Source organism: Crotalus tigris, unplaced genomic scaffold, assembly GCF_016545835.1.
Source record: "Crotalus tigris isolate CLP2741 ecotype Arizona unplaced genomic scaffold, ASM1654583v1 scf7180000024115.3125172, whole genome shotgun sequence".
NCBI lineage: Eukaryota > Metazoa > Chordata > Lepidosauria > Squamata > Viperidae > Crotalus > Crotalus tigris.
Window position 1 is genome coordinate 206110 of NW_024100392.1, and position 14977 is coordinate 221086.

The 14977-nt window shown below is 36.9% G+C and overlaps 1 long non-coding RNA gene across 4 annotated transcripts in view; it reads right to left on the minus strand.

Moving 5' to 3' along the window:
• LOC120298586 overlaps positions 1–13703 on the minus strand; it is a 65982-nt gene extending 52279 nt beyond the window's left edge. For all 4 annotated transcript variants that reach the window (XR_005554147.1, XR_005554145.1, XR_005554148.1 and 1 more), the window contains exon 1: positions 13511–13703. This is a non-coding gene — a long non-coding RNA (uncharacterized LOC120298586). The remainder of the gene's footprint in view (positions 1–13510) is intronic.
• Positions 13704–14977: the final 1274 nt, after the last annotated feature.

A 14977-nucleotide genomic window follows, 5' to 3' on the forward strand; every position in this document is an offset into this window, starting at 1 on the left:
CTTGTCACAATTTGTTGTGATCCACACAATCAAAGGCTTTTGCATAGTCAATGAAGCAGAAGTAGATGTTTTTCTGGAACTCCCTAGCTTTCTCCATGATCCAGCGTATGTTGGCAATTTGATCTCTAGTTCCTCTGCCTCTTCGAAATCCTGCCTGTACTTCTGGTAGTTCTCGATCCACATACTGCTGGAGTCTAGCTTGTAGGATTTTAAGCATAACTTTACTAGCATGTGAAATGAGTGCAATGGTGCGATAGTTTGAACATTCTTTGGCATTGCCTTTCTTTGGAATTGGAATGTAAACTGACCTTTTCCAATCCTGTGGCCACTGTTGAGTTTTCCAAATTTGCTGGCAAATTGAGTGTAGCACTTTTACTGCATCGTCTTTTAAGATTTTGAATAGCTCAGCTGGAATACTGTCACCTCCACTAGCTTTGTTGTTGCTCAGATTTTCTAAGGCCCATTTCACTTCACATTCTAGGATGTCTGGTTCGAGGTCAATGACCATCTCATTGTGGTTATCTGGGATGTTAAGCTCATTCTTGTATAGTTCTTCTGTGTAGTTTTGCCATCTCTTCTTAATCTCTTCTGCCTCTGTTAGGTCTCTGCCATTTTGGTCCTTTATCATGCCCATCTTTGCATGAAACGTTCCCTTCATATCTCCAATTTTCTTGAAGAGATCTCTGGTCCTCCCTATTCTGTTGTTTTCTTCTATTTCTTTGCACTGTTCATTTAAGAAGGCATTCTTATCTCTTCTAGCTACTCTCTGGAATTCTGCATTCAATTGGGTGTATCTTTCTCTTTCTCCTTTGCCTTTCGCTTCCCTTCTTTCCTCAGCTATTTGCAAAGCTTCCTCAGACAGCCATTTTGCTTTCTTGCATTTCTTTTTCTTTGGGATGGTTTTAGTTGCTACCTCTTGTACAATGTTGCGAACTTCCATCCATAGTTCTTCAGGCACTCTGTCTATCAGATCCAGTTCCTTAAATCTATTTGTCACCTCTACTGTATATTCATCAGGAATATGATTTAGTTCATACCTGAGTGGCCTAGTGCTTTTCCCTACTTTTTTCAATTTAAGCCTAAATTTTGCAACGAGAAGCTCATGATCTGAGCCACAGTCAGCTCCTGGTCTTGTTTTTACTGACTGTATAGAGCTTCTCCATCTTTGGCTGCAGAGCACATAGTCAATCTGATTTCTATGTTGACCGTCTGGTGATGTCCATGTGTAGAGCCGTCTCTTGGGTTGTTGGAAAAGAGTGTTTGTTATGACCATCCTATTCTCTTGACAAAATTCTATTAGCCTGTGCCCTGCTTCATTTTGTACTCCAAGGCCAAACTTGCCTGTTATTCCGGTTATCTTTTGGCTTCCTACCTTAGCATTCCAATCCCCCATGATGATAAGGACATCATTTTTTGATGTTAATTCTATAAGGTGCTGTAGGGCTTCATAGAACCGGTCAATTTCATCCTCTTCAGCACCAGTGGTTGGGGCATAGATTTGGACTACTGTGATATTGAATGGTTTGCCTTGGATTCGAATTGAGATCATTCTGTCATTTTGGGGATTGTATCCCAGTATTGCTTTTCCTATTCTTTTATTGACTATGAAGGCTACTCCATTTCTTCTGAGGGATTCTTGCCCACAGTAGTATACCTGATGGTCATCTGAGTTAAATTCACCCATTCCTGTCCATTTTAGTTCGCTGATTCCTAAGATGTCGATGTTCAGTCTTGTCATCTCTTTTTTGACTACGTCTAGCTTGCCTTGATTCATGGATCTTACATTCCAGGTTCCTATGGAGAAAAAATCTTTACAGCATCGGACTTTCCTTTCACCACCAGATATATCCACAGCTGAGCGTCCTTTCGGCTTTGGCCCAGTCGCTTCATTCTTTCTGGCGCTACTAGTACTAGCCCTCTGCTCTTCCCCAGTAGCATATTGGACATCTTCCGACCTGAGGGGCTCATCTTCCAGCGTCATATCTTTTTTCCTTTTAGTACTGTCCATGGGGTTTTCATGGCAAAGATACTGGAGTGGTTTGCCATTTCCTTCTCCAGTGGATCACATTTTGTCAGAACTCTCTGCTATAACCTGTCCGTCTTGGGTGCCCTGCACGGCATAGCTTATAGCTTCATTGAGTTACGCAAGCCCCTTCGCCACGACAAGGCAGTAATCCATAAAGGGGGGGAGACAATTACAGTATTTAATAATGGTAGGTAACATTCTAAACTAATAAGAAGTAAAGTAACTTTGCATATATTCAATATATGTAATTTATTTTACAATGAATACATTTATAAATGCATATTTAGTGAGAAAATATATTCAAAATAGGATAAATGAAGAAAAATTATGTTTTGAATTTTCTATTTAATTTGGAATAGTTTTGAAATGTAATGTTTAAAATTAAGGAAGATGAAATAGTTTTATAAAATAACCCATCTTAACTTGAAAATCAACTGATCATTTCAGTCATAGATGGTTCAAAGCTTGGCTACTAAACTTTAAATAAATAAACTTTAGAACAGTAAAGAAAATATAACTATCATATGATTTTTGAAATGGGCATACTAGTTCCTTTATTATTGCAGATTGCAGGATTTCAAATTACTAATTACTGAATTAGTCATACCTTCTTTTTGACACATATTCACTGTTTTAATGCTCTCACTGACCACACATTCTTCAAAATAGCATCCGATTTGTTGTGTTCCTCCTTTTCTACTCTGGTGAGCTTCTTCCAAGTAAAATTATGTTTGGCAGACACAGTGGGCTGATTTTTAGCTCTGCCAGCAGGTAGCAGTTGTGCCAGAAAAGGAAAAGACACTGCCTCAAATAAAAAAGGGGGGGAGGGGGATGCGGCAAGGAAATGGTGAAAGAAGAATAGTAAAGGAAACTCCAGCAATAGAAAGCAAATGAGATAGCATCCCTTTTGTCTGAGAAAAAAAAGTTTCTAAATATTACATAAAATGATGAAGAAGAAATCCTTTCTCCCTGGTAGTACTTCTGTTTTCACTTTTGCTGGTGAGCCGTGGAAGGAAGGAAGGAAGGAGGGAAGGAAGGAAGGAAGGAAGGAAGGAAGGAAGGAAGGAAGGAAGGAAGGAAGGAAGGAAGTTTGGTCTTGTGGTAAGGCTTCAGACTAGAAACCAAGAGAGTGTAAATTCTAGTCCTACCTTAGGTATAAAAGCTGGCTAGGTGGCAGTCACATCCTTTCTGAACCATAGGCATCTCAAAGGGCTCTTGATATGGGGATATTGGAAAAGGAGGGAGTTTGGGGTATGCTTGTTGCCTTGAGTTATTTAAAAAAAATGAAGTTGGAAAATAAATAAATAAATAATAAATACTTAGAGTTTCGTTATCAATATCACTCCAGTGACTGACTGCCTTTAGAAGTAGTTTACCTCAGAACTGTTTCTCCCAGTTCCTCATGATTCTTTTTCTATGCATTTTCCTGAACCCATGTAACCTCAGTCCCCCACTACTGACATCAACACTCTTCCCTTCAGGCAGTTTCCACTGAAAATGTTGGGCTCCATTCCATGCTCACATTCTTCTTCTTCCCTTCTACCCTTGGACAATCATCTCCCTGTTCTTTCACCTTGCTAGAAATCAGAAAAGTTGAGAGAGTCTCGTTTTCATTCAGTGTGACCTATAAAGATTTTGGCACCTTTGTGATTATGAGAAACAACAGCTGCAAAATCCAAAACATGGGAGTGGATATATGTGTTGTCCTTGATCCAGAAGGACTTTTCAGATTTCCTGTCCCAGAGACAACAGCTTCCAAGTGGAATAAAAATCACAGGAAACTGAAAAGTCATGAAGGTTGTATAAGGTTTCTTTTAAAATATCAAAGAGGTTCACATTGAAGCAAAACAACTTTAAAAAAAGGATGAGCTCATTAGCCTTCTCCTCTGGCATCTAAACAACTGAATTATAAGTCCTGAAACAGTTACTTTGATATCAGCTAATAACGTATTGAAAATTCAGACAATATGGAACAGGATCCTGCTGCATCATCCATTCCAAATGTTAATATGTGTTCCTTCAGATCTTGAGCTGGCAAAAGTATCCTGACATAAAATTTTCTACTTTAATTGTTGTTCCCTATTATGCCTCACTAAGGAAAATAATTGGACCTTGTAGATTTGATGGAGGAGGAAGTAAAGAAAATGATTGTTAGATTCCTTACCTTTATTTCCCCTCCCATAAAACATCACTGGCTGGCAGAAAAACATTCACCAATCACTCTCCTTAATGTAGGAAGGAAGTGAGTTTTGACAGATGGCTAGATTTGGGAGTTTAGACAATCTGTCAAAACTGCCTCTGGTTTTTATATCTTTTGTGTAGCTGCCCTCGAAGGAAATCAGCTAATAGTGAGGCTCCTTTTGAACATACCCTAATAGTGCTATTCTAGAATGGTTTATTGTTTTAAGAACCTATGTTTAAAATAGCCCTTAAAACTATGGGGCAGATAGAGGGGGGTGTCAGAGACAAAAGTAAAATAGGAAGGATCTCTCCCACATTATATACCAAACATGTCCCATGCCTGCTAGTTCTTTTTGGGTTAATTGATAAGCATTGGTAGGTCATCTGCACATGCCACCTCTTCCACTTCTGTCAGATGTTTGGTTGCATGAACAGATTGTCCCAGAACAGAAATAATACAAGAGTTACTTACTATCTTTCAAATAACCTTATGCACAGTCCATGAAAATCAGTCATGGACTCCCCCTTTCCTCTAACATGCATAGGAACCAGATTGTCTCATCTCCACTCAGATAAAGTAGCCTTAATAATATTATGATTGAGGAAAACTTAGTCAACCGCACGTCAGTTAGATGGCTCAAGAAAAAAATTTTGTACAGAGGACTCCTGGTCTCTTTCTATTTGCTCAGCATGAGTCTGGTAAATGAAAGGATAAATGTGGTATCCTCACATACTGCTGCTTTTCAATATACAGACTTTTGTATATTAGAGAAGAGATGCTTGAGCTTCACAAAAAAAGGACTTTCAGAACAGCTTAAATGTGTGCACATAAGGATCCCTTTATATGACACTTCCTACACGCACAGATCTCTCCAGAGAAACCAGTTATCTAGTCTTTCCTGCAGGCTTCTCCAAAATAATAATAATAATAATAATAATAATAATAATAATAATAATAATAATAATAATAATAATGCATGACAAAGTAGCAACAATGGTGCATTGGAAGATCTGCAAAAAATATCATTTGCCTGTAAGCAAAAACTGGTGGGATCATAAAATAGAGAAAGTCATAGAAAATGATAAAATTAAACTGCTCTGGGACTTCAGAATTCAAACAGACAAGCACCTGCAACATAACACCCCAGACTTAACAATTGTCGATAAGAAAGACAAAAAAGTCTGGATAGTGGACGTGGCAGTGCCTGGAGATAGCAGAATAGAAGAGAAAGAACTGGAGAAGATAACAAAATACAAAGACCTACAAATAGAAATAGAACGACTGTGGCAAAAGCAAGCAAGGGTAGTACCAATAGTCATAGGCTCCTTGGGTGCAATCCCAAAACAACTGGAGCACCACTTGAACACCATTGGCATTGACAAATTCGCTATTAGTCAATTGCAAAAGGCGGCCTTATTAGGAACTGCTTCCATCCTGCGACGATATCTGTAATACCATCAAACATCCACATCTGCCTATCCCAGGTCCTGGGTAAGGACTCGATAGGTAGACAAAATGCCAAATCCAGTCTGAACATCTGGCTGACTGTGCGATGATCAATAATAATAATAATAGTAATAGTAATAGGAAGAAGAAGAAGAAGAAGAAGAAGAAGAAGAAGAAGAAGAAGAAGAAGAAGAAGAAGAAGAAGAAGAAGAAGAAGAAGAAGAAGAAGAAGAAGAAGAAGAAGAAGCGCCTCGATAGGTAGACAAAATGCCAAATCCAGTCTGAACATCTGGCTGACTGTGTGATGATTAATAATAATAATAATAATAATAAAGTTGGAAGGGACCTTGAAGATCATCAGGTCCAACCCCCTGCTCAGGCAGGAAACCCTATACTATTTCGGACAAATGGCTGTCCAGTCTCTTCTTAAAAACTTCCAGTGTTGGAGCATTCATCGCTTCTGGACACAGGTTGTTCCACTGGTTAATTGTTCTAACTAAAATAATTATGAACATCTGTGTTGTTTAGCAAAATACATTTGACCATGGTGTTCAAATACCAAAAATGATTTATGTGCTTACTAAATGCTTTCAGCTATGTTCACCTGCATTGTAAGACAATGATACCTTCTCTACTACCAGATACTGATAGATGTGGGAGTATGTGACATGGTGATTGGAGATTGGGTTTGGTGTTGTGGAGATCATTGGATATAATCATGCTTCCTATCATATCAAGGGAGCAAATGGACTGAATTTGGGATGGGCTAATTTAAATATTGCTTTTAGAACTTCATAGAAAGAATTTAAATGAGACCAGCCTAAATCAGATCAGTGGCTGATCTTACTGCTCCAAACCTAAAATAACAATTGATTACAATGCAGTTTAAATCAATCTTGAGATGCAATGGATGTGAATGTACACAAGAGAATCCCACAGTGAAAATGTCTCAAAATGTACAACTGCATTAATGAGGATGACTCAAAACTAAGATGTTACATAAATTTCATCCAAACTTTTATAGTTTTTGAATTCTAGTCTAGCTACCTACCTTAGTATAAATAATTCCATTTGTATTATTCTAATGAAAAAGAGTTACACACCTTTAGAACAACATTAAAGGGGAATTTTCTAGCTGATCAAATTTGGTTGATTTATGGAATTGCTAGGTTAGGACGTCAGCCAGATGACAGCATGGCTAACCTTTTGTAATAAAAGCTGGATCTTATAGTATCGGATGGAAATCCCAGGGTTGTAGATTTGATTGGGGGGGGGGGAATCCAAGGAGGCAGTAATGGTAACTTATTTCCATAATATCACTATAACAAAATTACATGTTTGTGTACATGGAATAATTTGAACAATAGGCATTATATAGGGTTTGCTCCCAAAAGAAATTGAACTTCATTAAATTAGGTAGAGACATGTTTGTCATGAGACATATCCCATGATTTTCACAATACCAATCCACAATAACTGCCCACACCACTGTAGTGTGGACTTATTGCAGTTTCCAGATGTTCTTCAAGGACAGCCTCCTGCAGACTACACTGCAGTAATCCATTAGGAGGTGAGTAGAGTATGAATGAGTAATGCCTTTCAATCCAGAAAAAGGTTATTAAGTGCACAAGACTAAGTTGTGCAAGGCCCTGGCGACAACTGCCACTTGTTCCTCAAACAAGAAATGTGAATCCTGGAAGACATCCATATTGTGTACCAGTTGTTTAGAGTAAAGCAAACTCATCTCGGACTCCCAGACCCTTGTTCCTTAGGAGAGACCATTTTGCTTAGGTGATTATGTGTAGATAAAATAAGGGCAGATAAATACTGGTGTTTTACTGATCTTACTGCTGCAAGGTCTACCTTAGTAATAGCTCAAGCTATTCTATAAATTCTTGGCTCATGTAAAGTTTCCAAGATGGCCTTTGGAGCTAATCTGGAAAACATTGCTGAAACATAGCTAATAAGTCAATATTCTGAATCTGGAGTTTATGCAACTCATTGAAGAATACAGTGAGTTATGAATCATGCTATCATCTCTTAGTTAAAGCTCCAAAAGGAAATTCATGAACAAACTGGGAGCTATTAATAAATATACAGTTCAAGAAATAACAGAAATCATTCAGTTAGGAGGTGACATAATGAATATAGATATAAGACCCTGGAGCACAACAGGCTTGATATCAATATTGTCATCTAATTAAATAGATGTAATCTTGCCAACGGCTGGGGAAACATGCAAATATTTTAGCTGAAGATGGAAATTACATGAAGTGATTATATAGCATAGGAAATGAACTCTGAGCTTTCATGATATATGTAAATTGCAATTATGTTAAGGTTACTTTGATTATATATTTAGTAAACAACCAACAAACCAATCTTAGAAGCCTTATAATGGAACTTCTGTTATTAATTCAAACTTGATTTAGGTTTTAATGATTGCGGGGAAAGTCCTGGATCTGGAGGCAAAACCAGATCACCAATGGGATGAACTGATCACTATTCTTCTGTGCCTACACCAGCTAATGTTACCATAAGCAATTTGTTAATCTGCTGCAATATTTCTTGAGTTTTTCCTGCAACAGGTTAATATAATTATCCATTTCAAAACAAGTATCCAGATAATTATACAAGCAATACATTGCCATTGAATTTACACATCCTATTATAGTTTATGGGTGGCTATAGTTGTCAAGTGGTGTAGAAACGCTGATTGTGATCATACAAAATTGCACATTTTGCGCATCTTTTGCTATACCTATTCAGAGAGATATAGCAAGAAAGACACAAAGCTGCCCAGAATCACTTGTTTGAGTTGGACAACTATAGAAATTGACTGACTGATTGATTGAAATCACTGACAGCCGCATGTCACTTATAACCAAGATCACAGCCACCTCTAATTAGGCCTTAACTCAGTAGCTGTAGAGCACAGGTATCAAACTCGCCATGTCACATGACATGTTGCAACGTATCGCAATTCTTTTTGCATTGCCAGCAATGGGGTGGGCATGGCTTCAGTATGATGAAACTGGCCCGTGGACCGGCATTTTGATACCCCTGTTGTAGAGGGAAGTCTCAGTCAAGCATCCATTATTTTGCAAATTGTCAGAAGTGTTGATGTACATGGAAAGAGGATCATGTACAGTTTAGTACTTCAACTTCATCAGGGGGCACCATCCATCTAGTCTCAGAAACTGAGCATGGTTGAATATAGTTAGCATTGGCTGGATGGTCACCAGAAAGTAAAGAGCTGATGGACTAGACATCCTTGAAAAAGGTAGAGGCAAACCATATTGCTGTCACAAAGTCTGCATGGGCATGGGCATGGAGACATCAAGAGCTGAATGCAACTTGAAGCAGCTAGTAGATTTTCTTTGAACAATGTTGAGTCTTATTTTTAATGTGGGAAATATAACTGAACAATTATTCCAGAAAGCTGGATTAAGGTACTAGGTTAGAAACTGGGAAATCATAAGTTCAAGTCATTTGTTAGGCATGAAGCCCATTGGGTGGCTTTGGGCCAATCACTTTCAGTCCTAGGAAGGAGATAAGGGCAAACCACTTCCAAAAAACTTACCAAGAAAACTGCAAGCTGCCCAAGTTGTCTCTGGGAGTCAACATTGACTTGAAACTCCCTGCCCCCACACACAAATATAAAACACATTCTGAGGCTGCTATGATTAGCTTTCTCCAGCACTGTATGATTTTATCTGGCTGATAAGCACTTTTACTGTAAAAAAAAATAGCCAAAGTATTTTATCTTATTTTAAAAGCTATGCTGCTGAAGAACATTATGTTCTTTTATCTGTAATTTATGTATACTTACAGTTTTATATGCATAAATACTTTTGAGGAACTTTCTGTAATTTTTAAAAAATAGACTACTTTCACTGTGATTGTAGTCTCATTCACATACCACTGTGCACCATAATTTAGCATGAAAAAGTAAGCTTTGGATTAGTGTACTCCATTACCTATGATGGTGCCAGAAAAAAAGTTGGAAGGTTTGTCCCAGTTTTAAAAGACACAAACTATAATTAATTTATTGAAATGAAGCAAAATTGGATTGAAAAAAGATGAAAAAGCGCCATTCTACAAGTTTAATTTTTGTTTCCTCTTCCCTTTGAATGCTTCCCATTTCAGCTGTTTGTGCTAAGAAATTCAGCTGCTTTCAGTACAGTATAAGAATTTTATAGCATAAGAGACAGATTTGTCTTCATTTTCTTTTTTTTTTAAATCATTCCATTTTTGCAGGACTGCTGTCTTTTTATATTCTAAAAGAACTTTTCTTTAAAAAAAATAAACTGCTCTGAGAAACTATCTACTGTGAGATTGAGGTACAGCTGCTTTAAATAAATACATACATGAATAGTGAGGGAGATGCCTTCTTTGTTAACCTTAAGCACAGTATTGGGTCTAAATATATATGAATTGTGGTTATTGGAAACAACACAGTATTTATGTGTATCAAAAGTAGAATGGGGAGGAGAGCACAAAAAACAAAGGTTTAATTACAGTTTATTCAGGTTTAAAGGCAACCTGTTTTCTAATTTTTCATTACAATATTTCAGGTTCTTCACTTCTAGGAACAATAGAAATCTCAAGACAGCTTTTTGCAATTTTTTTTGAAAGAAACAAGAACTGAAGATTTATATGTGCCTTGTGATATATATTTTCAGATGCACAATTTGAGCAGAGGGGAAAGTACCAGTACTAATTTTTAAAGCAGCATCAGCATTGCTCAAAAACATGGCCTTTGGAGGCTTCTCCACAGCTCTGTCTTGCCAACCAGATGCAAAACTGAGAATTTAGCCTTCACTGGATACAGTCAGACTGCCAAAGTATTTATCTATACATCCCATATAATCAAGTAAGAAATATATTCAGTGCTATAAACCTAAACTATCAATCAATATCAATAAATCTAATCATCAATAAACAATATTTATTTTTTAAAGATCTTTGACAATTAGAAAATGAGAAAAACAGTCCATCTTACATGATGGTAGGAAAAATCCAGAAGTATATTGTGCAATTATTTGGCTAGTTGAAATGGTGAGTCAGAAAGACTTTGAGCAACAGAGTGAGAGATGCTGCCTAGGGAATGATCAGATAAGAAGCCTGCAGTTACATAATGAGTGAAAAAAGAGGCTCAGAAAGGATCCTCCCTAACAGCTCAGGCTGTAAACAAAATGGCAGGAGATTTGTACTTTCTGACTTCCAAGATTCTGTTAATGTAGCTTTTCAATAAAGTAGAATGAGTCATCTGATCTGTTTTGTATCAGGAATACCTGAGAAGGGTGACACTAGTGTACTGAAAAGCTTAATATATAGAAACCCAGGTTGAGAGTTGTCCTGGAGGCATAAAAGATGCTAAGAGACATTTGAAAATTGTTTTCACTTAAGAATGTCATTTGTTCACAGGAAATGAAAAAAAAGAGGATATATAATCATTAGAATTAAATATCCATATTTATAAATAGACTAGAGTAAAATAAAATAGGCAATGCAGTTACTACCTCACTTTATTTATATTATTTCATTTCATTTTTTTAAAACAGAAGACAACATGGCAAATTCTTCCTTTGGAGGTGATTTCAATTAATAACAATATAAACTCCCAATCGGAAGCACTTAGGCTAATTCAAAAAGTGTGAAGTGCTGATTTCTTACACCATATGGATCAAAGGGGGCACATACAGTATCATATCCTCCTTTCATTTTTGTAGCTAGTGAGCTGATTGTTTATAAAATTCCCTCCTAATATAGAAAGGGGAACTTTCTTCGTCTTGCATGCTTTTGTTTACAGAAAGGTCCTGGGCTATTTTGATCTATTGCAGATATGCCAGGAAATGCAAGGCTATTGGCAGCCTCTTAAGCATTTGGGAACAAACATCCTTCTGGAGAGCCTTCAGTGCTGGTAATGTTGGCACTGAACAATCACCTTGACATCTCAACAATGTGTTTATTGGTTGGATACAGTTCTTAAAGCCTTTTTATGAATGCAGTCTTTTCAAGGTGTCCTTAATACAGTTCTATGTCTATATAGAAAAATCACACAATCATAATTTTAATAATAACCATTTAGCAAAATGAGAATGCATATTTAAATATTTGAAGTTGAAAGGAACTCTTCTCCAGATAAAAGGAAACCCCACTAGAAAATAGCAATAAATATGGCTAACTATACATCTCCTTATAAAAAAAAATCCATAATTGAAAAGCCATTACTCTCCATCTTAATAGAGCATGGCTCTGCAAAATGTTAGGTTAGCTTTTCCTAGCTAGATTTCAGCTGATTACCTGATAAACTTATAAAAGGGAGCAGTGAGTGACAACTGATTTCTCCTGTTGAATAAAGAAGTACTCTAAAAGTTGATTCTTTGGGAACTGTACAGCCTCCATCCAATATCAAATGAATCTTTCTGTCCAGTTAATAGATTTCCCACCCACAATATTTCCATTTCGTCTAGAAAAACGTCAGTTTATTTTTCTTCATTGATCTACAAAAATTTGAAATCACTTCCTACCATCTTTTATAGATTATATAGTTCCCCAGGAACTGGTACCTAGTAAACAAAATTAAGGCACTGCATCATCATGGAAATACTCCAGCCTATATCTATGCAGCATGCTATTAAATAAGAGAAAATTACAAATCAAAGGATGAATTTACAACAATAGGAATAATAATAACAGGGCAAACTATCTGTGGAGATTCAAACATAGCAATCTTGTCATTCCATATGTTGCAGGAATATTTGAAAAGCTCAGGAGGATTTTTAACCAAGACAACATATATGTACACTTTAAACCCAAGAATATACTAAGGCAGAAGCTTGTCCATCCCAAAGATAAAACCCCAGACAAAAACTGAGCAATGATATATATGCAATACGATGCAGTGAGACACTGAACTATACATTGGTGAAACAAAGCAACCACTTCACAAACTCATGGCACAACACAGGAGATCAAACCCATCAGGAAAAGATTCAGATGTCCATCTGCATTTGAAAGACACATTTTGTGTCTTGAAGATACATTTTGGATAGAGAGGATCATTGATTTGAAAGAGGTGTAAAAGAGGCCATTTATGTTAACATTGAGCAGCCCTCTCTCAACAGAGGGGGAGGGGATAAGGCATCACCTATCTCCAGTCTACCATGCAGCAGTGCCAAGAAGATTTCACAACCAACTGTAAAGATAGACCCCCAAGAGCTCTCACAAGAGTGCTAACGGACCAGATGACTGCAAAGAAATACAATCCTTCCATTCCTCCACCACCACCATCAGGTCAGAACCTATCCTCCATCCTTCCCCCTTATCACAACTGGTGAAATTTCTTGGATCAGAAATGAAATGTTTTGTTCTTCTTCCTCAAGGAAAAAAACAGTCCAGTTGCCTTTTGAAAAAGCACTTTTGAAACAACAGTGCAAATTATTATACTATGTAGTAACATCTGATCAGGCTTGGCTATTACATAGAGTTGTTAAATGTGAGTGGAACTTGTTTGCTTGCTTGCTTGCTTGCTTTTGCCATAGTATATCTTCATATTTTTCTATATGGAAAATCTAAGCTATTATCTGATCGCTAATTTCTTCTTGTTATAAAGCTTGGTTTATAGGCAAATAATAATCCGTAGCATTAATCTTGGTACTATGGTAAACAATATTTAATAATTCTGAGTTATCTTAAAGAATAGCTCTTCCCAGAATTATCCACTCTGGTATTTCTTAAGTTCACAACTTTAAGATGTGTAGACTACAGCTCTTAGAAGGCAGCCTCTTAAAGCTGCTGAGAAACACTAATCTATTTGAATTTAGGACCTTTTTCTGTTAAGCACTTACCTAGCCATTTTAGCTTCCGTTGTACACCTTTGCCAGTCCCTTACTGCAGAATTTGAGAAGTCCTTTTTACCTAGTGCTGCATCAATATTATTGCCATTTTGCATTACAAAAGGATCAAGTCCAGTCTTCCCTGAATCGAAACCTTTATATCTTGCCTGAAATAGTAACTCTGGCCTTACATTATATCATTGGTTGTTTGGATCCTCTTCCACCTGGTCTTCTTTCTGAGCCTTGAACTTTAAAAATACATGTTGGAGAACAGTTATTCCTTGGCATGACAGCTGCTCAAGTTAGTCACTATGTGCTGCACTCATATTACAAAAGTTTAAAATGTACAGCTGAAGTAGGAAAATAATACTGATGTAAACTTGCTTAACCTCACTATTGTTATTTCTTCCTTATTTTTTTTATTTCTTCACTGGGAATCTGGAGGATCATATGTAAATAATGTAAATGATTAATGTAAAATATTGTAATGTAATGTAAAATATTTAGATCCAGGACTCAAGAGCAGCTTACAACAATTAAAGCTGCAAACTAAAGAATTTCTATGCTCAAATCGCTAGATTAGGTAGAATTAAAAATACAGTGAATAAATATTTAAATCAAACCTGATATTTTAACATCTATTTTTATAGATTTGGGGCAAGCTGCAAGAGAAAGTGCCAACCTTTCTATAAATCTTGGGCATCAGATAGATTGGTAATATCAGCTTTTTATCAACTGCTGAATAACATGTATCATGAGTCACCTTGACTCAGAGTCACTTTGTAATCGAGATGGGTGGCATAAAAATTAAATAAATAATTAGATGATAGATAGATAGATAGACAGACAGATCACACAAGCATTTCCAAAGATTTTGTTTTAGGATTCCATGCGCAAGCGTCTCCAAATGTCAATTCTATTCCTTAAATATTTCTATAATTCTGTTGCTGTTGCAGTCAGGTGATTCTAAGAATAGGGGAGTATTTATTGGGCACTTTAGGCTGGTAAGATCCTCTGGGCACTGTCCTCCAGGCCATCCTGCTTCGGCCCAGGGGATAATTAAATGCAATCCAGCTGGGCTCTTTCCCAGTAGTAACTAAGTTTCCAAGCCAATTTCAGTTCAAAGGCCAGATCAATCCAATCTAATCAAAGCTGAACATCAATGGTGGTGGTAGGAACAGCATACTGAAACAGGAGAGAAGAGTCGGCTATCTTTTATTTGCTTCAAACACAATTCTCCTTGCACGTATCACCTGATGTAGGGGCTACTTTTGAAAATATTTTATTATCCCAAAAGAGACAACCAGCCAATAAATCCTTTGAACTCACCTGTGCAAAACCAGAGCATTTCTCAATCCCTTTATATCTTATGAAGACTTACTGGAAATGTTCTCTCACTGGCTGAAAATACTCTATTTAGTAGAAGAGGGGAAAAGCAAAACTAGAGAAATCCGCAATCTCAGATCTCAACATAACTTT